Below are 27,038 nucleotides of genomic sequence, written 5' to 3'. Positions count from 1 at the left end.
TGTGTACGAATTTAAAATTTTCCGAATTTACGAATGTGTGAATGTGCGAATTTACAAATTTTTGAATTTACGAATGTGTACGAATTTCAAAATTTTCGAATGTGTGAATGTATTCGAATTTACGAATGTGCGAATTTACTAATTTTCGAATTTACGAATGTGTGAATGTGTACGAATTAACGAATGTGTGACTGTGCGAATTTACAAATTTTAGAATTTACGAATGTGTGAATGTGTACGAATTTAAACATTTTCGAATATTCGAATTTACGAATGTGTGAATGTGCGAATTTACAAATTTTAGAATTTACGAATGTGTGAATGTGCGAATTTACAAATTTTTGAATTTACGAATGTGTACGAATTTCAAAATTTTCGAATGTGTGAATGTATTCGAATTTACGAATGTGCGAATTTACTAATTTTCGAATTTACGAATGTGTTCGAATTTACGAATGTGTGACTGTGCGAATTTACAAATTTTCGAATATTCAAATCTACGAATGTGCGAATTTACAAATTTTTGAATTTACGAATGTGTATGAATTTAAAATTTTTCGAATTTACGAATGTGTGAATGTGCGAATTTACTAATTTTTGAATTTACGAATGTGTATGAATTTAAAATTTTTCGAATTTACGAATGTGTACGAATTTACAAATTTTCGAATGTGTGAATGTATTCGAATTTACGAATGTGCGAATTTACTAATTTTCGAATTTACGAATGTGTGACTGTACGAATTTACAAATTTTCGAATTTACGAATGTGTACAAATTTTCGAATTTACGAATGTGTAAAAAATGTGCGAATTTACAAATTTTCGAATTTGAAAGGAAATTACAATATATATACCTGATTTAATAGTTGGTTACTATTTCAAATTTTCAAATTTTTAAATTTTACGAATTTTCTAATTTTACGAATGGACCATTTTACAAAGTGCGTTCATAACGAATGATTTCAAGATTGCATTTGTTGGGAGCGCACATGTCTACAGCAAAGTGTAATTTCTCCAGTGTTGTCACTTGAAAAGATAGAATAAAATATTTACAAAAATGTGAGGGGTGTACTTACTTTTGTCAGATACTGTAAATAATGTTTGGGGGTTCTAAGTAATTTTCTAGCAAAATATATATATTTGTATACTTTACTTGTAAACAAAAATTTCTTGTAAACAACTTCATATGGTTGCAATTGCAACAACAAAAAATTTTTTTGTAAAATTTGTGTAAGGATAAAAAAAAGTTCCAGGGAAAAAAAACAGCCGTTGATTGACATTCCAGCCTTGCGGGTTTCGTCCCCGGGCCGGTCTCCGCAGGTGGCGGCCCTCAGACACAGCTGGAGTTTCGCTGCCTCAATGGCCCTTCCAAAAACAACGTATCCTCAGGTGAGGACAGAGAGAGCGGAGGATGGGGGTCGTTATGCCGCCCCCAGAAACTGGCAGAAAGGATGCTTTGTACTGCACCACGGAGTATGTCGGCCCTCCACCACGTCATTACTAATGGTTTCTTATCACACAACTCTAATGACGACGCACTTTAGCGGCGTAGAACGGGCCGTTGATGGTCTACTTTTGGGGGGGGGTCAAATATCTAGAGAACGCGAGCAACGTTGCAAATTTTCTTGTACGAAAACAACGGGAAATGTTAATAAAAGTAATAATTTGAGAAATTTCTCCAAAAATCCAAGGAAGTTTAGCAAAATTTCTCACTGTCTGCCCCTCCCCCCCATTGTTTTTACCTGCGGCGGCATTGCAAAATATGGGACTGTCCCTGTGATTCTGGGACACGGCATGATGGGGACTGAGGTCCAAGATGCGGGACTGTCCCTGCGATTCCAGGACAAAGCATGGTGGAGACTGAGGTCCAAAATGCGAGACTGTCCCTGTGATTCTGGGACACAGCATGTTTAGGACTGAGGTCCAAGATACGGGATTGTCCCTGTGTTTCGGGGACACAGCATGTTTAGGACTGAGGTCCAAGATACAGGACTGTCCCTGCTATTCCGGGACACGGCATGATGAGGACTGAGGTCCAAGATACGGGTCTGTCCCTGCGATTCTGGGACACAGCATGGTGAAGACCGAAGTCCAAGATACGGTACTGTCCCTGCGATTCTGGGACACAGCATGATGAGGACTGAGGTCCAAGATACGGGACTGTCCCTGTGATTCCAGGATATGGCATGATGAGGACTGAGGTCCAAGATGCGAGACTGTCCCTGTGATTCTGGGACACAGCATGTTTAGGACTGAGGTCCAAGATACGGGATTGTCCCTGTATTTTGGGGACAAGGCATGATGGGGATTGAGGTCCAAGATACAGGACTATCCCTGCTATTCCGGGACATGGCATGATGAGGACTGAGGTCCAAGATACGTGAATGTCCCTGTGATTCTGGGACACAGCATGGTGAAGACCGAGGTCCAAGATACGGTACTGTCCCTGCGATTCTGGGACACAGCGCGTTTAGGACTGAGGTCCAAGATGCGGGACTGTCCCTGTGTTTCGGGGACACAGCATGTTTAGGACTGAGGTCCAAGATACAGGACTGTCCCTGCTATTCCGGGACACGGCATGATGAGGACTGAGGTCCAAGATACGGGTCTGTCCCTGCGATTCTGGGACACAGCATGGTGAAGACCGAGGTCCAAGATACGGGACTGTCCCTGTGATTCCAGGATATGGCATGATGAGGACTGAGGTCCAAGATGCGAGACTGTCCCTGTGATTCTGGGACACAGCATGTTTAGGACTGAGGTCCAAGATACGGGATTGTCCCTGGGTTTCGGGGACAAAGCATGATGGGGACTGAGGTCCAAGATACGGGACTGTCCCTGCGATTCCAGGACATGGCATGATGAGGACTGAGGTCCAAGATACGGGTCTGTCCCTGCGATTCTGGGACACAGCGCGTTTAGGACTGAGGTCCAAGATGCGGGACTGTCCCTGTGTTTCGGGGACACAGCATGTTTAGGACTGAGGTCCAAGATACAGGACTGTCCCTGCTATTCCGGGACACGGCATGATGAGGACTGAGGTCCAAGATACGGGTCTGTCCCTGCGATTCTGGGACACAGCATGGTGAAGACCGAGGTCCAAGATACGGGACTGTCCCTGTGATTCCAGGATATGGCATGATGAGGACTGAGGTCCAAGATGCGAGACTGTCCCTGTGATTCTGGGACACAGCATGTTTAGGACTGAGGTCCAAGATACGGGATTGTCCCTGGGTTTCGGGGACAAAGCATGATGGGGACTGAGGTCCAAGATACGGGACTGTCCCTGCGATTCCAGGACATGGCATGATGAGGACTGAGGTCCAAGATACGGGTCTGTCCCTGCGAATCTGGGACACAGCATGTTTAGGACTGAGGTCCAAGATACGGGATTGTCCCTGGGTTTCGGGGACAAGGCATGATGGGGACTGAGGTCCAAGATACGGGACTGTCCCTGTGATTCCAGGATATGGCATGATGAGGACTGAGGTCCAAGATGCGAGACTGTCCCTGTGATTCTGGGACACAGCATGTTTAGGACTGAGGTCCAAGATACGGGATTGTCCCTGGGTTTCGGGGACAAAGCATGATGGGGACTGAGGTCCAAGATACGGGACTGTCCCTGCGATTCCAGGACATGGCATGATGAGGACTGAGGTCCAAGATACGGGTCTGTCCCTGCGAATCTGGGACACAGCATGTTTAGGACTGAGGTCCAAGATACGGGATTGTCCCTGGGTTTCGGGGACAAGGCATGATGGGGACTGAGGTCCAAGATACGGGACTGTCCCTGCGATTCCAGGACATTGCATGATGAGGACTGTGGTCCAAGATACAGGATTGTCCCTGTGTTTCGGGGACAAGACATGATGGGGATTGAGGTCCAAGATACAAGACTGTCCCTGCTTTCCGGGACACAGCATGATGAGGACTGAGGTCCAAGATACGGGTCTGTCCCTGCGATTCTGGGACACAGCACGTTTAGGACTGAGGTCCAAGATACGGGATTGTCCCTGTGTTTCGGGGACAAGACATGATGGGGATTGAGGTCCAAGATACAAGACTGTCCCTGCTTTCCGGGACACAGCATGATGAGGACTGAGGTCCAAGATACGGGTCTGTCCCTGCGATTCTGGGACACAGCATGGTGAAGACCGAGGTCCAAGATACGGTACTGTCCCTGCGATTCTGGGACATAGCATGATGAGGACTGAGGTCCAAGATACGGGACTGTCCCTGTGATTCCAGGATATGGCATGATGAGGACTGAGGTCCAAGATGCGAGACTGTCCCTGTGATTCTGGGACACAGCATGTTTAGGACTGAGGTCCAAGATACGTGATTGTCCCTGGGTTTCGGGGACAAGGCATGATGGGGACTGAGGTCCAAGATACGGGACTGTCCCTGCGATTCCAGGACATTGCATGATGAGGACTGTGGTCCAAGATACAGGAATGTCCCTGTGATTCCGGGACACAGCACGTTTAGGACTGAGGTCCAAGATACGGGATTGTCCCTGTGTTTCGGGGACAAGACATGATGGGGATTGAGGTCCAAGATACAAGACTGTCCCTGCTTTCCGGGACACAGCATGATGAGGACTGAGGTCCAAGATACGGGAATGTCCCTGTGATTCCGGGACACAGCACGTTTAGGACTGAGGTCCAAGATACGGGACTGTCCCGAAACACGGCATGATGAGGACTGAGGTCCAAGATACGGGACTGTCCCTGCGATTCCAGCATATGGCATGATGAGGACTGAGGTCCAAGATACGGGATTGTCCCTGCGATTCCAGCATATGGCATGATGAGGACTGAGGTCCAAGATACGGGACTGTCCCTGCGATTCCAGCATATGGCATGATGAGGACTGAGGTCCAAGATACGGGACTGTCCCTGCGATTCCAGCATATGGCATGATGAGGACTGAGGTCCAAGATACGGGACTGTCCCGGAACACGGCGTGATGAGGACTGAGGTCCAAGATACGGGACTGTCCCTGCGATTCCAGCATATGGCATGATGAGGACTGAGGTCCAAGATACGGGACTGTCCCGGAACATGGCGTGATGAGGACTAAGGTCCAAGATACGGGACTGTCCCGGAACATGGCATGATGAGGACTGAGGTCCAAGATACGGGACTGTCCCGGAACATGGCATGATGAGGACTGAGGTCCAAGATACGGGTCTGTCCCTGCGATTCTGGGACACAGCATGGTGAAGACCGAGGTCCAAGATACGGGACTGTCCCTGCGATTCCGGGACACAGCATGATGGGCACTGAGGTCCAAGATATGGGACTGTCCCTGGACATTCCAGGACATGGCATGAGGACTGAGGTCCAACATACGGGACCGTCCCTGCGATTCCGGGACACCAAATTTTTACCAGCACGCTGGAAATCATTTTTCACTTTTAATAAAGCCCAGTCCAAATGCTCAGCATGCAGGGCGATTTTTAATTGGCTAAAACACCTCAAGAAATTTTGGGGGGGGGAGGGTACACCTAATATGGATGTTGGTGCCACGGCTTCATGACTTCGATGTGATGAACGGTAACCGCAGCCCGACATTCCGATTTTTCATTTGGCGGCTTCGTAGAGAAAGGAAGCGTACAATCACCGCGGCCCGTCCGATCGTCACATTCTCTGTGTACATTAATGTTTACATTGAGCCTGGAAATCCCGTAGCGATCGCTCCAAACCGGTTCCACCACTTCCATACCTCTGACCTCCTGAACTCGTCACCCATTTTTATTATTTTTATTTATTTTTTTCTCTCTGGCTGCCCACGGGCGCAATTACCTGACTCACGCACCCGTCTGCAGCGTTCATCACAGCCGGCCCATGTGCACGCGTTTCTGACATTAGTAAGCAGCTGCCGCCTCCTCGGCCGGGCGACCGGTCCGTGTCTCCACTTCCCAGCACTGCCACAGTTTCTGGGCGTTCTGTGGAGACCTAGAAGGCGGCTGATTGGCCGGTTTCCTGCCCTTCGCGGCTTCTCTTTTGGGGGAGGAACGGGGCGGATTCGCCGAGCCGGTGGATTGGGATTTTTTTTTTACTAACAAGAACATGGAAGCCATTGGACGGGACGGCCATTTTTTTTATTTAGTATAATGAAGATTGATACATCCGGGGTGAAAAGTTACATTGTATAAAGAAAAAAGAAACAATGAATAATGCGATCGCTGAGCCGATACAAGGTATCGCGCGGATTCTAACTGGGGAAAAATAACGGCAATGTCAGTTTTGTACAAGCCGGGCACACACTGTATCGCCCTTCTTCACGCCATTGCGATTTTTTTTTTTTTGTTTTTTTTTGTCGTGCAACTTGACAGTTCGCACGACAAATCGCACACTATTTTCGGCAGTGGAAACACTCGGGTCGCAGGGACTTTGAAGCGGCACAACTTTTTCTGCAATTTCGTTGCGACTTGCATTGATGAAAAGGCAGATCCAAATTGCGCTGATCGGCGGCTTTGAAAGTGACGTGATTTCAAAGCCGCACTGGCGGGACTCGGGGCTTAGGTATTCTGTTTCTATGCACTTTTATGAGCTTTGGCATTTATTTTTTTATTTTTTTATTAGCCAATCTATAATAAATATCATCATCTGTTTCATCATTTCTTTAAAAATTGTTCAGCTTTTATATATATATATATATATATATATATATATATAATATATAATTTTAAGGGTTGGGGGTTAATTTATTTACTTAATTATATGTATTTTGTTAGGTTAGAGTTTATGGTTAGGAAAAGAGTTAGGAGTTAATGTTAGTGGTTAGGAATGGGGTTTAATGTTGGGGGGGGGGGGGGTAGAATTATGGGTTATTGGGGTTAGTGGTTAATATTAGGGTTAGGATTAGAGTTAGGAGTTAATGTTGGGGGTTAGGATTAGGAATGGGGTTTAATGTTGGGGGGGGGGGTTAGAATTATGGGTTATTGGGGTTTGGGGGTCAATGTTAGGATTAGAGTTAGGAGTTAATGTTAGTGGTTAGGGTTAGGGGTTAGGAATGGGGTTTAATGTTGGGGGGGGGTAGAATTATGGGTTATTGGGGTTAGTGGTTAATATTAGGGTTAGGATTAGAGTTAGGAGTTAATGTTAGGGGTTAGGATTAGGAATGGGGTTTAATGTTGGGGGGGGGGGTTAGAATTATGGGTTATTGGGGTTTGGGGGTCAATATTAGGGTTAGGATTAGAGTTAGGAGTTAATGTTAGGGGTTAAGGATTTGCAGGTTACTATTAGGGTTAGGGACATAAGTTTGGGTTAGGGGTTAGGATTAGGGATAGGATTTAATGTTAGGGGTTAGGATTATGGGTTATTAGGGTTAGGGTCAATATTGGGGTTAGTGGTTGGGATTAGAGTTAGAGGGTTGATGTTAGGGGTTAGGATTAGGGATAGGATTTAATGTTAGGGGTTAGGATTATGGGTTATTAGGGTTAGGGTCAATATTGGGGTTAGTGGTTGGGATTAGAGTTAGAGGGTTGATGTTAGGGGTTGGGATTACATGTTACTATTGGGGTTAGGGGTCAATATTTGGGTTAGGGGTTTAATGTTGGGCTTAATAATAGGGGTCAATGTTGGGGTTAGAGGTTAGGATTAGTGATAGGATTTAATGTTAGGATTATGGGTTATTGGAGTTTGGGAGTCAATATTGGGGTCAGGGGTTGGTTAATATTGGGGTACTGGTTGGGGTTAGAGTTAGGGGTTTATGTTAGGGGTTGGGATCACAGGTTACTATTAGGGTTAGGGGTCAATGTTTGGGTTAGTGGTTGAGGTTAGAGTTGGGGTTTGGGATTACAAATTACGATTAGGGTTAGGGGTTAATGTTAGGGTCAATATTGGGGTTAGATGTTGAGATTAGAGTTGGGGGGGTTAAATGTAGGGGTTGGGGTTAGGGGTCAATATTTGGGTTAGGGGTTAGGAGTTGGGGTTAATAATAGGGGCCAATGTTGGGGTTAGTGGTTAATATTAGGGTTAGAATTAGAGTTAGGAGTTAATGTTAGGGGTTAGGGGTTAGGATTAGGAATAGGGTTTAATGTTGGGGGGGGGGTAGAATTATGGGTTATTGGGGTTTGGGGGTCAATATTAGGGTTAGGATTAGAGTTAGGAGTTAATGTTGGGGGCCAATGTTTGGGTTAGGAATAGGGATAGGATTTAATGTTAGGGGTTAGGATTATGGGTTATTAGGGTTAGGGGTCAAGGTTGGGATTAGAGTTAGAGGGTTGATGTTAGGGGTCGGGATTACATGTTACTATTGGGGTTAGGGGTCAATATTTGGGTTAGGAGTTAATATTAGGGGTTGGGAGTTGGGGTTAATAATATGGGTCAATGTTGGGGTTAGAGGTTCGGATTAGTCATAGGATTTAATGTTAGGATTATGGGTTATTGGAGTTTGGGGGTCAATATTGGGGTTAGGGGTTGGTTAGTGTTAGGGTCAATATTGGGGTACTGGTTGGGGTTAGAGTTGGGGGTTAATGTTAGGGGTTGGGATCACAGGTTACTATTAGGGTTAGGGGTCAATGTTTGGGTTAGTGGTTGGGGTTAGAGTTTACAAATTATGATTAGGGGTTAATGTTAGGGTCAATATTGGGGTTAGTGGTTGAGATTAGAGTTGGGGGGTTAATGGTAGGGGTTGGGATTACAGGTTACTATTTGGGTTAGGGGTTAGGAGTTGGGGTTAATAATAGGGGCCAATGTTGGGGTTAGGATTAGGGATAGGGCTTAATGTTAGGGGGTTAGGATTATCGGTTAATATTAGGGATAGGGGTCAATAGTAAGGTTAGGATTAGAGTTAGGAGTTAATGTTGGGGGGATTAGGATTATGGGTTATTGGGGTTGGGGGTCAATATTAGAGTTAGTGGTTGGGATTCGAGTTGGGGGTTGGGATCACAGGTTACTATTATGGTTAGGGGGCAATGTTTGGGTTAGGGGTTAATATTGGGGTTAGTGATTAGGATTAGAGTTAGGAGTTAATGTTAGGGGTCAATATTAGGGTTTGGGGTTAATATTATTATTATTGTTGTTGTTGTTTGTTTTTGTTTTTTGTTTGTTTTGTTTTTTTATTATTAGTAGTGTTTTTTTTTTTCTTATTATATTATTGTTATGTCATTTTTATTATTAATAGTAGTAACTGTATTGTATATTATTATATTTTTATTATTGTTGTTATTATTATTACTTGTAATTTTATGATATGTTGTATTGTTTTATCAATAATAAAAGCGAAGTGGCCACGTAAAGAGTAACTTCTCACGAATACGATTTGAAATCTTCGGATCGAATCTAGAAAAGATCTGACGCGTCGGCGGTCAACTATCAGGTTTTTTTTGGAGACGAGGGACTCTTGTTTCTTTCTTTTATAAAAGTTGTTCTTTTCGAAGGTAGGTCCCCCCCCCCCCCCCACGTAGAGACGGATTGGGAGTCCGGTGCGTCGCTTTGCTCGCATGCCGTGGCGTTTTTTTGTCGTCATCGGGTGTTGCTGTTTGTCATCGTTCGAACTCTCCTGGGAGGGGCCAGAGGCAGTGAGGTCATGGCATCTGTTGAAGTTGGAATGTTTAAAGGGGGGGGGGGGGGGCGGAGCTGGTGGGTGTGTCCTCCTCCCCTTGTTTGATGTCTCTGGTTTACCTGCGGAGCAGGGCGAGGCATTCCCAGAGCTGATTGGTTTCATTCTCGGACCTGCTGGATCTCTTCCTGTGTGTCAGACCTGTGTGGGATCATGAGTCAGGGCGACGCGGCGTAGAGTCGCCCCACATTGTGGATCTGAGCCAATCCTCGACCAGCCTGGTACAGGTAAGGACATTTCTGGTCGTTGTGTTTCCAATATTGAGTGTTTGGTGAGCCGTTGATCTGAGACCGAATTCACCAAACCGATATTTTTTCAACGTTCTGTTGACCAAAAAGTTGTCAAATTACACGGAGAGCTGGTGATATCTGGTCGTTGGAGATACAGGAAACGCCTGAAAGTCCAAACCAAAGATCTGTTCCTACAACCGGACGCGGGATTTTTCTTTTGGTCGGTTGCGAAGATTGCCTTAACTAAAAAGTCTCAAGAAATACGTCCCAAGGTCGCACGTTGTATCTGTACGGGGATTTGAGGGTCGGCCCCACACTGGACAATCAGGTGGCTTTCAACCACAACCCCCCTCCCTTGGATTACAGTGACCCCCCCCCCCCCATCCCCCCAACGGACAGGAAGTCTATGGAAACCACCTTGACGCGTTACGAAAAAGCATTTACGATCGATCGCCGCCCGAGGTGTGAAAACGAGGATCTTGTTTTGTGGTTGATGGCAGCAATGCTGCCAAGTGTGTGGGAAGTGTGTCAAGCTAGCTGGTCAGATGTGGCAATTTTCAACCACTTTTGAGCCACCGGGAATTGCAAACGTGAAGTAATGACGGGAAACTTGGCAATCTGTGACCCATGGGTCAGATTGACCCCCAAGTGTATCAGGGTGTCCTTGTTCTGGGATCGCTACATGTCATTGTTCTGGGACCCCGAAGTGTCAGGGTGTCATTGTTCTAGATCTCCCGGGTGTCATTGTTCTGGGGGAGCCCCAAGTGTCAGGGTGCCATTGTTCTGGCGGAGCCCCAAGTGTCGGTCCCCCACAACAATGACACCCTGATACTTGGTGGTCCCCCACAACAATGACACCCTAAGTATCAGGGTGTCATTGTTCTGGATCCCCCAAGTGTCAGGGTGTCATTATTCTAGATCCCCCAAGTGTCAGGGTGTCATTATTCTAGATCCCCCAAGTGTCAGGGTGTCATTGTTCTGGGGGAGCCCCAAGTGTCAGGGTGTCATTGTTGTGGGGGACCACCAAGTATCAGGGTGTCATTGTTGTGGGGGACCACCAAGTATCAGGGTGTCATTGTTCTGGATCCCCCAAGTGTCAGGGTGTCATTATTCTAGATCCCCCAAGTGTCAGGGTGTCATTGTTCTGGGGGAGCCCCAAATGTTGGGGTGTCGTTGTTTTGGATCCCCAAGTGTCAGGGTGTCGTTTTGGATCTCCCAAGTGTCAGGGTGTCGTTTGTTTTAAATCCCCCAAGTGTCAGGGTGTCATTTGTTTCAGATCCCCCAAGTGTCAGGGTGTCATTTGTTTTAGATACCCCAAGTGTCAGTTTGTCATTTGTTCTAGATCCCCCAAGTGTCAGGGTGTCATTGTTCTAGATCCCCCAAGTGTCAGGGTGTCATTGTTCTGGGAGAGCCCCAAGTGTTGGGGTGTCATTGTTCTGGGGGAGCCCCAAGTGTTGGGGTGTCATTGTTCTGGGGGAGCCCCAAGTGTTGGGGTGTCATTGTTCTGGGGGAGCCCCAAGTGTTGGGGTGGCATTGTTCTGGGGGAGCCCCAAGTGTTGGGGTGTCATTGTTCTGGGGGAGCCCCAAGTGTCAGGGTGTCGTTGTTTTGGATCCCCCAAGTGTCAGGGTGTCGTTGTTTTGGATCCCCCAAGTGTCAGGGTGTCGTTGTTTTGGATCCCCCAAGTGTCAGGGTGTCGTTGTTTTGGATCCCCCAAGTGTCAGGGTGTCGTTGTTTTGGATCCCCCAAGTGTCAGGGTGTTGTTTTAGATCCCCCAAGTGTCAGTTTGTCATTTGTTTTAGATACCCCAAGTGTCAGGGTGTCATTGTTCTGGGGGAGCCCCAAGTGTCGGGGTGTCATTGTTCTGGGGCAGCCCCAAGTGTCGGGGTGTCATTGTTCTGGGGGAGCCCCAAGTGTCAGGGTGTCATTGTTCTGGGGCAGCCCCAAGTGTCGGGGTGTCATTGTTCTGGGGCAGCCCCAAGTGTCGGGGTGTCATTGTTCTGGGGCAGCCCCAAGTGTCGGGGTGTCATTGTTCTGGGGCAGCCCCAAGTGTCGGGGTGTCATTGTTCTGGGGGAGCCCCAAGTGTCGGGGTGTCATTGTTTTGGATCCCCCAAGTGTCAGGGTGTCATTTGTTTTAGATCTCCCAAGTGTCAGGGTGTCATTTGTTTTAGATCTCCCAAGTGTCAGGGTGTCATTTGTTTTAGATACCCCAAGTGTCAGGGTGTCATTGTTCTGGGGGAGCCCCAAGTGTCAGGGTGTCATTGTTCTGGGGGAGCCCCAAGTGTCGGGGTGTCATTGTTCTGGAGGAGCCCCAAGTGTCAGGGTGTCATTGTTCTGGGGGAGCCCCAAGTGTCGGGTGTCATTGTTCTGGGGGAGCCCCAAGTGTCGGGGTGTCATTGTTCTGGAGGAGCCCCAAGTGTCAGGGTGTCATTGTTCTGGGGGAGCCCCAAGTGTCGGGGTGTCATTGTTCTGGGGGAGCCCCAAGTGTCGGGGTGTCATTGTTTTGGATCCCCCAAGTGTCAGGGTGTCATTTTGTTCTGGAGGACCCCCAAGTGTCAGGGTGTCATAATCAACCTCCAGCATTTGGTTGATTGTGAAGTCACAGCTCGGCATTAGATTGGCAGTTTTTAGTTTTTAAAAAGATCAAAATGAATGGAATACGAATTGGGGGGGGGAAAATACGTCAATTGCAACTGGATGTTTCCACCGTGATCGATATTCGATCCCATCTCATTGCATTCAATCAAAACCACCATTTTATGTCTTCAGTTGCCTTGCAGTTCTGGCAAAAATAATGGGTTTAATGGTTCAATCAGATTGCTGAGTGTATGGGCAGATTGAGGGAAGAGAAACCAATCAATAGAAACTCCAAACTGAACATCGGAGATAAAAAGAAACAACGTATCTCCACCCCAAATCCATATCTGGTTGGGAAGAGGTTGTTATTGTTGTTGATCTTTTTGTCGTTGTTGTAATTTGTTGCTGTTGTTTGTTTGATCTTTTCATTCTTCTTCTTTTTTTTCTGTTGTGAAGTAATTTTTCAGGATGTTTTTTATTAGAATTGTTGCAAAATGTGGCCATCTGTTTAGAAGCAGCAAAATATTACAAAAATGTCCGTCTGGCCCCCACATCTGCCAGATCCGAGGGCTCATAAAATGAGAAGATAACCTAAAATTCCCATAAAAGAAATAAAGGATTGGTTGTTGTCGGGTTGCGTTGTGCGTTTGGAAGGCTTTTCACCGATACGGTACAACAACGTTGTTGAGGATTTATAAGTTGCAGAAAAGGTACCAATGGGGTTCCCGTGCCCCGGTGGACTACAAGTATCAGAACCCCCATCTTCTACATTTACAGGCAGTCTAGTTCTGGAGGAACCTATCCTCTGCTAGGCAGTGCTGTGGCGCAGCGTGGTGTCTTTTCATGTACTGTCCCTTTAAGAAGTGGCAGGCAGGCAATGCTGCAGGGGCTGAACTGTTAGAACTTGTTGAGGAGGATTGTGAACTGCCAATAACCAGTCTTCCTCATTCCTCCCAGTCACAGAGAGTGACAACAACCCAGCGCAGCAACAACGCCACACGGGGGGCCCTGAACCTGCAACCAGACACCGGTGAGTGACACCAGGACCTTCTAAGGTTGTTCTGGACCCCCAAGTGTCAGGGTGTCATTGTTCTGTGACCCCCAAGTGTCAGGGTGTCATTGTTCTGGACCCCCAAGTGTCAGGGTGTCCTTGTTCTGGGACCTCCAAGTGTCAGGGTGTCCTTGTTCTGTGACCCCCAAGTGTCAGGGTGTCATTGTTCTGTGACCCCCAAGTGTCAGGGTGTCATTGTTCTGGGTCCCCAAGTGTCAGGGTGTCATTGTTCTGGGTCCCCAAGTGTCAGGGTGTCATTGTTCTGTGACCCCCAAGTGTCAGGATGTCATTGTTCTGTGACCCCCAAGTGTCAGGATGTCATTGTTCTGTGACCCCCAAGTGTCAGGGTGTCATTGTTCTGGGACCCCAAGTGTCAGGGTGTCATTGTTCTGGATCCCCCAAGTGTCAGGGTGTCATTGTTCTGGGACCCCAAGTGTCAGGATGTCATTGTTCTGGGACCCCCAAGTGTCAGGATGTCATTGTTCTGGGACCCCCAAGTGTCAGGGTGTCATTGTTCTGGGACCCCAAGTGTCAGGGTGTCATTGTTCTGGATCCCCCAAGTGTCAGGGTGTCATTGTTCTGGGACCCCCAAGTGTCAGGGTGTCATTGTTCTGGATCCCCCAAGTGTCAGGATGTCATTGTTCTGTGACCCCCAAGTGTCAGGATGTCATTGTTCTGGGACCCCAAGTGTCAGGGTGTCATTGTTCTGGGACCCCAAGTGTCAGGATGTCATTGTTCTGTGACCCCCAAGTGTCAGGGTGTCATTGTTCTGGGACCCCAAGTGTCAGGATGTCATTGTTCTGTGACCCCCAAGTGTCAGGATGTCATTGTTCTGTGACCCCCAAGTGTCAGGGTGTCATTGTTCTGGATCCCCAAGTGTCAGGATGTCATTGTTCTGGATCCCCCAAGTGTCAGGATGTCCTTGTTCTGGGACCCCCAAGTGTCAGGGTGTCATTGTTCTGGGACCCCCAAGTGTCAGGGTGTCCTTGTTCTGGATCCCCCAAGTGTCAGGGTGTCCTTGTTCTGGATCCCCCAAGTGTCAGGGTGTCATTGTTCTGGGACCCCCAAGTGTCAGGGTGTCCTTGTTCTGGATCCCCCAAGTGTCAGGGTGTCATTGTTCTGTGACCCCCAAGTGTCAGGGTGTCATTGTTCTGTGACCCCCAAGTGTCAGGGTGTCATTGTTCTGTGACCCCCAAGTGTCAGGGTGTCATTGTTCTGGGACCCCCAAGTGTCAGGGTGTCATTGTTCTGGACCCCCAAGTGTCAGTGTGTCCTTGTTCTGGGACCCCCAAGTGTCAGGGTGTCCTTGTTCTGGGACCCCCAAGTGTCAGGGTGTCCTTGTTCTGGATCCCCCAAGTGTCAGGGTGTCCTTGTTCTGGATCCCCCAAGTGTCAGGGTGTCATTGTTCTGTGACCCCCAAGTGTCAGGGTGTCATTGTTCTGGGACCCCCAAGTGTCAGGGTGTCATTGTTCTGGACCCCCAAGTGTCAGTGTGTCCTTGTTCTGGGACCCCCAAGTGTCAGGGTGTCATTGTTCTGGATCCCCCAAGTGTCAGGGTGTCTTTGTTCTGGATCCCCCAAGTGTCAGGATGTCATTGTTCTGTGACCCCCAAGTGTCAGGATGTCATTGTTCTGTGACCCCCAAGTGTCAGGGTGTCATTGTTCTGTGACCCCCAAGTGTCAGGGTGTCATTGTTCTGGGACCCCCAAGTGTCAGGGTGTCATTGTTCTGGACCCCCAAGTGTCAGTGTGTCCTTGTTCTGGGACCCCCAAGTGTCAGGGTGTCATTGTTTTGGGACCCCCAAGTGTCAGGGTGTCATTGTTCTGGACCCCCAAGTGTCAGTGTGTCCTTGTTCTGGGACCCCCAAGTGTCAGCGTGTCATTGTTCTGTGACCCCCAAGTGTCAGGATGTCATTGTTCTGTGACCCCCAAGTGTCAGGGTGTCATTGTTCTGTGACCCCCAAGTGTCAGGGTGTCATTGTTCTGGATCCCCAAGTGTCAGGATGTCATTGTTCTGGATCCCCCAAGTGTCAGGATGTCCTTGTTCTGGGACCCCCAAGTGTCAGGGTGTCATTGTTCTGGGACCCCCAAGTGTCAGGGTGTCCTTGTTCTGGATCCCCCAAGTGTCAGGGTGTCCTTGTTCTGGATCCCCCAAGTGTCAGGGTGTCCTTGTTCTGGATCCCCCAAGTGTCAGGGTGTCCTTGTTCTGGATCCCCCAAGTGTCAGGGTGTCATTGTTCTGGACCCCCAAGTGTCAGTGTGTCCTTGTTCTGGGACCCCCAAGTGTCAGGGTGTCATTGTTCTGGGACCCCCAAGTGTCAGGGTGTCATTGTTTTGGGACCCCCAAGTGTCAGGGTGTCATTGTTCTGGACCCCCAAGTGTCAGTGTGTCCTTGTTCTGGGACCCCCAAGTGTCAGGGTGTCATTGTTCTGGGACCCCCAAGTGTCAGGGTGTCATTGTTCTGGGACCCCCAAGTGTCAGGGTGTGATTGTTCTGGGACCCCCAAGTGTGAGTTGCACATTTTTTGGAAGAAGTGATGTTGTCAGTGGTCAGTAGACGGCGCTTTGTCTGCGGTTGGTCGGTTCTTCGGGTCTCTCAAAGTTCAGACTCTTCTGAATTGTGTGTTTAATGCGGAGCCAGGAGGGGTTCACGTTTGTTTGGCTTCTCTTTTGGGGTTCACACTCGCACAGAACTTCAGTGTCCTTTTTAAAGAAATGGTTAACAAAAAATGTCCTTGTGGGACTTTGTATATATAAGAAGCCAAAGTCACCGCCGTGTTTACACTTCACACCGTTCCCTGCTACAGGCGGCGCGCACCACGGCGTGCCCCTAGGACTCGTTATATGAGGATTATGAAACGCCGAGAATGATGCCAGATCAGGACCGCGATCCTTCCTCCATGTCTGACAGAGGGAAACAACAAACGCCATTGTATCGTCTGACTGTCACTTCTACCATTTTCTCCGCAGAACATCGCTCCCTCCCCTCCCCCTCCTGACAGATCCATATTGATATATTCTGCAGATTATCCCATCACTGACCCCTCTAGAGATCTGCAGAACATCGCTCCCTCCCTTCCCCCTCCTGATATATTCTGCAGATTATCCCATCACTGACCCCTCTAGAGATCTGCAGAACATCACTCCCTCCCCTCCCCCCTCCTGATATATTCTGCAGATTATCCCATCACTGACCGCTCCAGAGATCTGCAGAACATCGCTCCCTCCCCTCCCCCTCCTGACAGATCCATATTGAGATATTCTGCAGATTATCTCATCACTGACCCCTCTAGAGATCTGCAGAACATCACTCCCTCCCCTCCCCCCTCCTGATATATTCTGCAGATTATCCCATCACTGACCCCTCTAGAGATCTGCAGAACATCACTCCCTCCCCTCCCCCCTCCTGATATATTCTGCAGATTATCCCATCACTGACCGCTCCAGAGATCTGCAGAACATCGCTCCCTCCCCTCCCCCTCCTGACAGATCCATATTGAGATATTCTGCAGATTATCTCATCACTGACCCCTCTAGAGATCTGCAGAACATCACTCCCTCCCCTCCCCCCTCCTGATATATTCTGCAGATTATCCCATCACTGACCCCTCTACAGATCTGCAGAACATCGCTCCCTCCCCTCCCCCTCCTGATATATTCTGCAGATTATCTCATCACTGACCCCTCTAGAGATCTGCAGAACATCACTCCCTCCCCTCCCCCCTCCTGATATATTCTGCAGATTATGCCATCACTGACCTCTCTAGAGATCTGCAGAACATCGCTCCCTCCCCTCCCCCTCCTGACAGATCCATATTGATAGATTCTGCAGATTATCTCATCACTGACCTCTCTAGAGATCTGCAGAGCATCGCTCCCTCCCCTCCCCCCTCCTGACAGATCCATATTGATATATTCTGCAGATTATTTCATCACTGACCCCTCTAGAGATCTGCAGAACATCGCTCCCTCCCCTCCCCCTCCTGACAGATCCATATTGATATATTCTGCAGATTATCCCACCACTGACCCCTCTAGAGATCTGCAGAACATCACTCCCTCCCCTCCCCCTCCTGACAGATCCATATTGATATATTCTGCAGATTATCCCACCACTGACCCCTCTAGAGATCTGCAGAACATCGCTCCCTCCCCTCCCCCTAATCTTTGACATTTCAGGAATGGTTCTGGGTGAGGGGGATCTGTGGTCTCATTGTCCTCTCGGAGGGGTTGCGTGTTCCGTGTTGTGACGGTTTTATTACATGGCCTGTAGATCACACGTGATGGGGCAGATGATCTCGGGTTGGGGGGTCACTGGCTCCGCCTCCTGCGGGGACACTTGGGACTCCTCTTTCTGGCAGGAGGAGCGCAGCCTGGGCTTTCCGATATTCGCAACGAATTTTGTGCGTCGTGAGTGAATCCGCGGAATGCGTTCTTGTTGAAACTTGCCGGGAATCTCCACTTCCCGGACCCGACGAATGTCACACGTCTCGCCCCCGGCGCCAGGAGGTGACCACCGGAGCGCGGCCCCTCCCCCCGCACCTCACCGCCATGCTGAATAATTCACAACACGCTGACTTCTACCTGTACATCTCCGCTCCTTTATAATGGGATGGGGGGGATGGGATCCACTATATGAATATTAGTATTGAGGATGTATACAGTGCCTGGAACAAGTATTCATACCCCTTGACATTCCCCGCACTTTCTCATGTTACAACCAAAAACCATAAATGTATTTTATTGGGATTTTCTGTGATGGACCAACACAAAGTGTCACATAATTGTGAAGCGGAAGGAAAATGATACAAATAAATATGTGAAAAGTGTGGGGGGAGGGGCATTTGTATGGCGCCCCCCGGAGGCAATACTTTGTAGAACCCCCCTTTCTCTACAAGTCTTTTTGGGGGTGTCTCTACCAGCTTTGCCCATCTAGAGAGGACATTTCTGCCCATTCTTCTTCTTCTTTGTAAAATATCTCGCGCTCTGTCAGATTGGATGGAGAGCGTCTGTGATCAGCAATTTTCAAGTCTGGCCACAGATTCTCAATGGGATTTAGGTCTGGACTGTGACTGGGCCATTCTAACACATGAATATGCTTTGATGTAAACCATTCCATTGTAGCTCTGGCTGGATGTTTTTCGGGTCGTTGTCCTGCTGGAAGGGGAACCTCCGCCCCGGTCTCAAGTCTTCTGCCGACTCTAACAGGTTTTCTTCTAAGATTGTCCTGTATTTGTCTCCATCCATCTTCCCATCACCTCTGACCAGCTTCCCTGTCCCTGCTGAAGAAAACCATCCCCACCACATGATGCTGCCGCCACCATGTCTCACGGTGGGGATGGTGTGTTCGGGGGATGGGCGGTGTTAGTTTCCCCACACATAGTGTTTTGCTTTTAGGCCATAAAGTAGAATTTTGGTCTCCTCTGACCAGATCACCTTCTTCCACATGTTTGCTGCGCCCTCCCCCACATGGCTTCTCACAAACTACAAACAGGACTTCTTATGACTTTCTTTCTCCAATGTCTTTCTTCTTGTCACTCTTCCATAAAGGGCAGATTTGTGGAGAGACGACTAATAGTTGTCCTGTGGACAGATTCTCCCCCCTGAGCTGTGGATCTCTGCAGCTCCTCCAGAGTTACCATGGACCTCTTGGCTCTTCTCTGATGAATGCTCTCCTTGCCCGGCCCGGTCAGTTTAGGTGGACGGCCGTGTCTTGGTAGGTTTGCAGTTGTGCCATACTCTTTCCATTTTCAGATGATGGATTGAACAGAGCTCCGTGAGATGGTCAAAGCTTGGGAGATTTTATTATAACCCAACCCTGCTTTATACTTCTCCACAACTTCATCCCTGACCTGCCTGGTGTGTTCCTTGGCCTTCATGATGCGGTTTGTTCACTAAGGTTCTCTAACAAACCTCTGAGGGCTTCACAGAACAGCTGTATTTATACTGAGATTATATGACACACAGGTGGACTCTATTTACTAATTAGGTGACTTCTGAAGGCAATTGGTTCCACTAGATAGGGGGTATCAGAGTAAAGGGGGTGCCATACAAATGCCCCTCCCCCACACTTTTCACATATTTATTTGTATAATTTTCCTTCCACTTCACAATTATGTGACACTTTGTGTTGGTCCATCACATAAAATCCCAATAAAATACATTTACGTTTTTAGTTGTAACATGAGAAAATGTGGGGAATGATCAAGGGGTATGAATACTTTTCCGAGGGCTTTGTTTATATCCCCCATGTATGGACCTATCACAGGGCTTTGTTTATACAGATCATACATTTTTCCATTCATTACATCTGCCAATTGGCACATTTTTTTTTTTTTTTTTTGTATGTTTACAAATGACTTTCATCAGATTTTTTTATTGGGTTATTTGGGCTGAAATCAGGGAAAATGAGGCGCGGAATGTCCGATGAGCGATGTTTATAAACGACAGAATGTGAATAATGAATATCTATAATGACGCCTCCCTTCCCCCAGTCACAGTCCATGTGACTCCTGTAATGTTGTCTTACAAGGATTCGTATTTGTCTGACTCGTTATAAACCTGAAATTTCCTAAACACCGGATCGCCATGTGATGGCGCTGGGGGAGGGGCCGCCGTGTTTTTATGGTGGGGGGGGGTGAAGAATTTGCGTAAAAGGCACTGATGGCAGGTGATGTTTGTGACGCAAATAACACGTCTCTGTCTTCATTATTACATTTGTATATACAAGTCTCTGTACAGCAGAGCTCAGACTGGGGGAGGGAGAAGCAGCACAAGGATCCAAGCACGCTGATAGGAGAATAGAGCAGAGTGGCACAGAGATGAGATCATCTGTCTGCTGCTTCTCCGTTCACCGTCCAATCACAGGTTGGAGGTTGGACAAGCGTTTTAAAACAAAAATTTATACAATTAGTTCTGTATATATGGACTCTGCACAGTACCACTTCTCTTGTCCTGTATGTCGGGTGTAATTCTCGGTATCTCTTCTTATTCTGTATGTATGGACTCTGCACAGTACTACTTCTCTTGTCCTGTATGTCGGGTGTAATTCTCGGTATCTCTTCTTATTCTGTATGTATGGACTCTGCACAGTACTACTTCTCTTGTCCTGTATGTCGGGTGTAATTCTCGGTATCTGTTCTTATTCTGTATGTATGGACTTTGCACAGTACCACTTCTCTTGTCCTGTATGTCGGGTGTAATTCTCGGTATCTGTCCTTATTCTGTATGTATGGACTCTGCACAGTACCACTTCTCTTGTCCTGTATGTCGGGTGTAATTCTCGGTATCTCTTCTTATTCTGTATGTATGGACTCTGCACAGTACCACTTCTCTTGTCCTGTATGTCGGGTGTAATTCTCGGTATATGTTCTTATGCTGTATGTATGGACTCTGCACAGTACCACTTCTCCTGTCCTGTATGTCGGGTGTAATTCTCGGTATCTCTTCTTATTCTGTATGTATGGACTCTGCACAGTACCACTTCTCTTGTCCTGTATGTCGGGTGTAATTCTCGGTATCTCTTCTTATTCTGTATGTATGGACTCTGCACAGTACCACTTCTCTTGTCCTGTATGTCGGGTGTAATTCTCGGTATCTGTTCTTATTCTGTATGTATGGACTCTGCACAGTACCACTTCTCTTGTCCTGTATGTCGGGTGTAATTCTCGGTATCTGTTCTTATTCTGTATGTATGGACTCTGCACAGTACTACTTCTCTTGTCCTGTATGTCGGGTGTAATTCTCGGTATCTGTTCTTATTCTGTATGTATGGACTCTGCACAGTACCACTTCTCTTGTCCTGTATGTCGGGTGTAATTCTCGGTATCTGTTCTTATTCTGTATGTATGGACTCTGCACAGTACTACTTCTCTTGTCCTGTATGTCGGGTGTAATTCTCGGTATCTGTTCTTATTCTGTATGTATGGACTCTGCACAGTACCACTTCTCTTGTCCTGTATGTCGGGTGTAATTCTCGGTATCTGTTCTTATTCTGTATGTATGGACTCTGCACAGTACCACTTCTCTTGTCCTGTATGTCGGGTGTAATTCTCGGTATCTGTTCTTATTCTGTATGTATGGACTCTGCACAGTACTACTTCTCTTGTCCTGTATGTCGGGTGTAATTCTCGGTATCTCTTCTTATTCTGTATGTATGGACTCTGCACAGTACCACTTCTCTTGTCCTGTATGTCGGGTGTAATTCTCGGTATCTCTTCTTATTCTGTATGTATGGACTCTGCACAGTACCACTTCTCTTGTCCTGTATGTCGGGTGTAATTCTCGGTATCTCTTCTTATTCTGTATGTATGGACTCTGCACAGTACCACTTCTCTTGTCCTGTATGTCGGGTGTAATTCTCGGTATCTGTTCTTATTCTGTATGTATGGACTCTGCACAGTACTACTTCTCTTGTCCTGTATGTCGGGTGTAACTCTCGGTATCTCTTCTTATTCTGTATGTATGGACTCTGCACAGTACTACTTCTCTTGTCCTGTATGTCGGGTGTAACTCTCGGTATCTCTTCTTATTCTGTATGTATGGACTCTGCACAGTACTACTTCTCTTGTCCTGTATGTCGGGTGTAATTCTCGGTATCTGTTCTTATTCTGTATGTATGGACTTTGCACAGTACCACTTCTCTTGTCCTGTATGTCGGGTGTAATTCTCGGTATCTGTCCTTATTCTGTATGTATGGACTCTGCACAGTACCACTTCTCTTGTCCTGTATGTCGGGTGTAATTCTCGGTATCTCTTCTTATTCTGTATGTATGGACTCTGCACAGTACCACTTCTCTTGTCCTGTATGTCGGGTGTAATTCTCGGTATATGTTCTTATTCTGTATGTATGGACTCTGCACAGTACCACTTCTCTTGTCCTGTATGTCGGGTGTAATTCTCGGTATCTCTTCTTATTCTGTATGTATGGACTCTGCACAGTACCACTTCTCTTGTCCTGTATGTCGGGTGTAATTCTCGGTATCTGTTCTTATTCTGTATGTATGGACTCTGCACAGTACTACTTCTCTTGTCCTGTATGTCGGGTGTAATTCTCGGTATCTGTTCTTATTCTGTATGTATGGACTCTGCACAGTACCACTTCTCTTGTCCTGTATGTCGGGTGTAATTCTCGGTATCTGTTCTTATTCTGTATGTATGGACTCTGCACAGTACTACTTCTCTTGTCCTGTATGTCGGGTGTAATTCTCGGTATCTGTTCTTATTCTGTATGTATGGACTCTGCACAGTACCACTTCTCTTGTCCTGTATGTCGGGTGTAATTCTCGGTATCTCTTCTTATTCTGTATGTATGGACTCTGCACAGTACCACTTCTCTTGTCCTGTATGTTGGGTGTAATTCTCGGTATCTGTTCTTATTCTGTATGTATGGACTCTGCACAGTACCACTTCTCTTGTCCTGTATGTCGGGTGTAATTCTCGGTATCTCTTCTTATTCTGTATGTATGGACTCTGCACAGTACCACTTCTCTTGTCCTGTGTGTCGGGTGTAATTCTCGGTATCTCTTCTTATTCTGTATGTATGGACTCTGCACAGTACTACTTCTCTTGTCCTGTATGTCGGGTGTAATTCTCGGTATCTCTTCTTATTCTGTATGTATGGACTCTGCACAGTACTACTTCTCTTGTCCTGTATGTCGGGTGTAATTCTCGGTATCTGTCCTTATTCTGTATGTATGGACTCTGCACAGTACCACTTCTCTTGTCCTGTATGTCGGGTGTAATTCTCGGTATCTGTTCTTATTCTGTATGTATGGACTCTGCACAGTACCACTTCTCTTGTCCTGTATGTCGGGTGTAATTCTCGGTATCTGTTCTTATTCTGTATGTATGGACTCTGCACAGTACCACTTCTCTTGTCCTGTATGTCGGGTGTAATTCTCGGTATCTGTCCTTATTCTGTATGTATGGACTCTGCACAGTACCACTTCTCTTGTCCTGTATGTCGGGTGTAATTCTCGGTATCTGTTCTTATTCTGTATGTATGGACTCTGCACAGTACCACTTCTCTTGTCCTGTATGTCGGGTGTAATTCTCGGTATCTGTTCTTATTCTGTATGTATGGACTCTGCACAGTACTACTTCTCTTGTCCTGTATGTCGGGTGTAATTCTCGGTATCTCTTCTTATTCTGTATGTATGGACTCTGCACAGTACCACTTCTCTTGTCCTGTATGTCGGGTGTAATTCTCGGTATCTCTTCTTATTCTGTATGTATGTACTCTGCACAGTACTACTTCTCTTGTCCTGTATGTCGGGTGTAATTCTCGGTATCTCTTCTTATTCTGTATGTATGTACTCTGCACAGTACTACTTCTCTTGTCCTGTATGTCGGGTGTAATTCTCGGTATCTCTTCTTATTCTGTATGTATGGACTCTGCACAGTACTACTTCTCTTGTCCTGTATGCCGGGTGTAATTCTCGGTATCTGTTCTTATTCTGTATGTATGGACTCTGCACAGTACCACTTCTCTTGTCCTGTATGTCGGGTGTAATTCTCGGTATCTGTTCTTATTCTGTATGTATGGACTCTGCACAGTACTACTTCTCTTGTCCTGTATGTCGGGTGTAATTCTCGGTATCTGTTCTTATTCTGTATGTATGGACTCTGCACAGTACTACTTCTCTTGTCCTGTATGTCGGGTGTAATTCTCAGTATCTCTTCTTATTCTGTATGTATGGACTCTGCACAGTACCACTTCTCTTGTCCTGTATGTCGGGTGTAATTCTCGGTATCTGTTCTTATTCTGTATGTATGGACTCTGCACAGTACTACTTCTCTTGTCCTGTATGTCGGGTGTAATTCTCGGTATCTGTTCTTATTCTGTATGTATGGACTCTGCACAGTACTACTTCTCTTGTCCTGTATGTCGGGTGTAGATCTCGGTATCTGTTCTTATTCTGTATGTATGGACTCTGCACAGTACTACTTCTCTTGTCCTGTATGTCGGGTGTAATTCTCGGTATCTCTTCTTATTCTGTATGTATGGACTCTGCACAGTACCACTTCTCTTGTCCTGTATGTCGGGTGTAATTCTCGGTATCTCTTCTTATTCTGTATGTATGGACTCTGCACAGTACCACTTCTCTTGTCCTGTATGTCGGGTGTAATTCTCGGTATCTCTTCTTATTCTGTATGTATGGACTCTGCACAGTACCACTTCTCTTGTCCTGTATGTCGGGTGTAATTCTCGGTATCTGTCCTTATTCTGTATGTATGGACTCTGCACAGTACTACTTCTCTTGTCCTGTATGTCGGGTGTAATTCTCGGTATCTGTTCTTATTCTGTATGTATGGACTCTGCACAGTACCACTTCTCTTGTCCTGTATGTCGGGTGTAATTCTCGGTATCTGTTCTTATTCTGTATGTATGGACTCTGCACAGTACCACTTCTCTTGTCCTGTATGTCGGGTGTAATTCTCGGTATCTGTTCTTATTCTGTATGTATGGACTCTGCACAGTACCACTTCTCTTGTCCTGTATGTCGGGTGTAGATCTCGGTATCTGTTCTTATTCTGTATGTATGGACTCTGCACAGTACTACTTCTCTTGTCCTGTATGTCGGGTGTAATTCTCGGTATCTGTCCTTATTCTGTATGTATGGACTCTGCACAGTACCACTTCTCTTGTCCTGTATGTCGGGTGTAATTCTCGGTATCTGTTCTTATTCTGTATGTATGGACTCTGCACAGTACCACTTCTCTTGTCCTGTATGTCGGGTGTAATTCTCGGTATCTCTTCTTATTCTGTATGTATGGACTCTGCACAGTACTACTTCTCTTGTCCTGTATGTCGGGTGTAATTCTCGGTATCTCTTCTTATTCTGTATGTATGGGCTCTGCACAGTACCACTTCTCTTGTCCTGTATGTCGGGTGTAATTCTCGGTATCTCTTCTTATTCTGTATGTATGGACTCTGCACAGTACCACTTCTCTTGTCCTGTATGTCGGGTGTAATTCTCGGTATCTGTCCTTATTCTGTATGTATGGACTCTGCACAGTACTACTTCTCTTGTCCTGTATGTCGGGTGTAATTCTCGGTATCTGTTCTTATTCTGTATGTATGGGCTCTGCACAGTACTACTTCTCTTGTCCTGTATGTCGGGTGTATTTCTCGGTATCTCTTCTTATTCTGTATGTATGGACTCTGCACAGTACCACTTCTCTTGTCCTGTATGTCGGGTGTAATTCTCGGTATCTGTTCTTATTCTGTATGTATGGACTCTGCACAGTACCACTTCTCTTGTCCTGTATGTCGGGTGTAATTCTCAGTATCTGTTCTTATTCTGTATGTATGGACTCTGCACAGTACTACTTCTCTTGTCCTGTATGTCGGGTGTAATTCTCGGTATCTGTTCTTATTCTGTATGTATGGACTCTGCACAGTACCACTTCTCTTGTCCTGTATGTCGGGTGTAATTCTCGGTATCTGTTCTTATTCTGTATGTATGGACTCTGCACAGTACCACTTCTCTTGTCCTGTATGTCGGGTGTAATTCTCGGTATCTGTTCTTATTCTGTATGTATGGACTCTGCACAGTACCACTTCTCTTGTCCTGTATGTCGGGTGTAATTCTCGGTATCTGTTCTTATTCTGTATGTATGGGCTCTGCACAGTACTACTTCTCTTGTCCTGTATGTCGGGTGTAATTCTCGGTATCTCTTCTTATTCTGTATGTATGGACTCTGCACAGTACCACTTCTCTTGTCCTGTATGTCGGGTGTAATTCTCGGTATCTGTCCTTATTCTGTATGTATGGACTCTGCACAGTACTACTTCTCTTGTCCTGTATGTCGGGTGTAATTCTCGGTATCTGTTCTTATTCTGTATGTATGGGCTCTGCACAGTACTACTTCTCTTGTCCTGTATGTCGGGTGTAATTCTCGGTATCTCTTCTTATTCTGTATGTATGGACTCTGCACAGTACTACTTCTCTTGTCCTGTATGTCGGGTGTAATTCTCGGTATCTGTTCTTATTCTGTATGTATGGACTCTGCACAGTACCACTTCTCTTGTTCTGTATGTCGGGTGTAATTCTCGGTATCTCTTCTTATTCTGTATGTATGGACTCTGCACAGTACTACTTCTCTTGTCCTGTGTGTCGGGTGTAATTCTCGGTATCTGTTCTTATTCTGTATGTATGGACTCTGCACAGTACTACTTCTCTTGTCCTGTATGTCGGGTGTAATTCTCGGTATCTCTTCTTATTCTGTATGTATGGACTCTGCACAGTACCACTTCTCTTGTCCTGTATGTCGGGTGTAATTCTCGGTATCTGTTCTTATTCTGTATGTATGGACTCTGCACAGTACCACTTCTCTTGTCCTGTATGTCGGGTGTAATTCTCGGTATCTCTTCTTATTCTGTATGTATGGACTCTGCACAGTACTACTTCTCTTGTCCTGTATGTCGGGTGTAATTCTCAGTATCTCTTCTTATTCTGTATGTATGGACTCTGCACAGTACCACTTCTCTTGTCCTGTATGTGGGGCGTAATTCTCGGTATCTCTTCTTATTCTGTATGTATGGACTCTGCACAGTACCACTTCTCTTGTCCTGTATGTCGGGTGTAATTCTCGGTATCTGTTCTTA

At 46.6% G+C, this 27,038-nt stretch overlaps 1 protein-coding gene across 5 annotated transcripts in view; it reads left to right on the top strand.

The window, feature by feature from the left end:
• SEMA4A (semaphorin 4A) overlaps positions 1 to 27,038 on the top strand; it is a 113,231-nt gene that overhangs the window by 41,042 nt on the left and 45,151 nt on the right. The window contains exon 1 of one of the 5 annotated variants that reach the window (XM_077463944.1): positions 9,645 to 9,802. The exons of 3 other annotated variants lie outside the window; for them this stretch is intronic. The gene's annotated coding sequence lies outside the window, so the exon portion shown is untranslated. Of the gene's footprint in view, positions 1 to 9,644; positions 9,803 to 13,283; positions 13,412 to 27,038 lie in introns of those variants that run through there. One more of the 5 variants, XM_077463942.1, reaches the window with a different exon arrangement.

This window comes from Lithobates pipiens, unplaced genomic scaffold (assembly GCF_037356315.1).
Source record: "Lithobates pipiens isolate NorthernLeopardFrog02 unplaced genomic scaffold, aLitPip1_a1.2 Scaffold_30, whole genome shotgun sequence".
In the NCBI taxonomy this organism is placed as follows: domain Eukaryota; kingdom Metazoa; phylum Chordata; class Amphibia; order Anura; family Ranidae; genus Lithobates; species Lithobates pipiens.
This window is presented reverse-complemented; position numbering and strand designations above follow the sequence as displayed.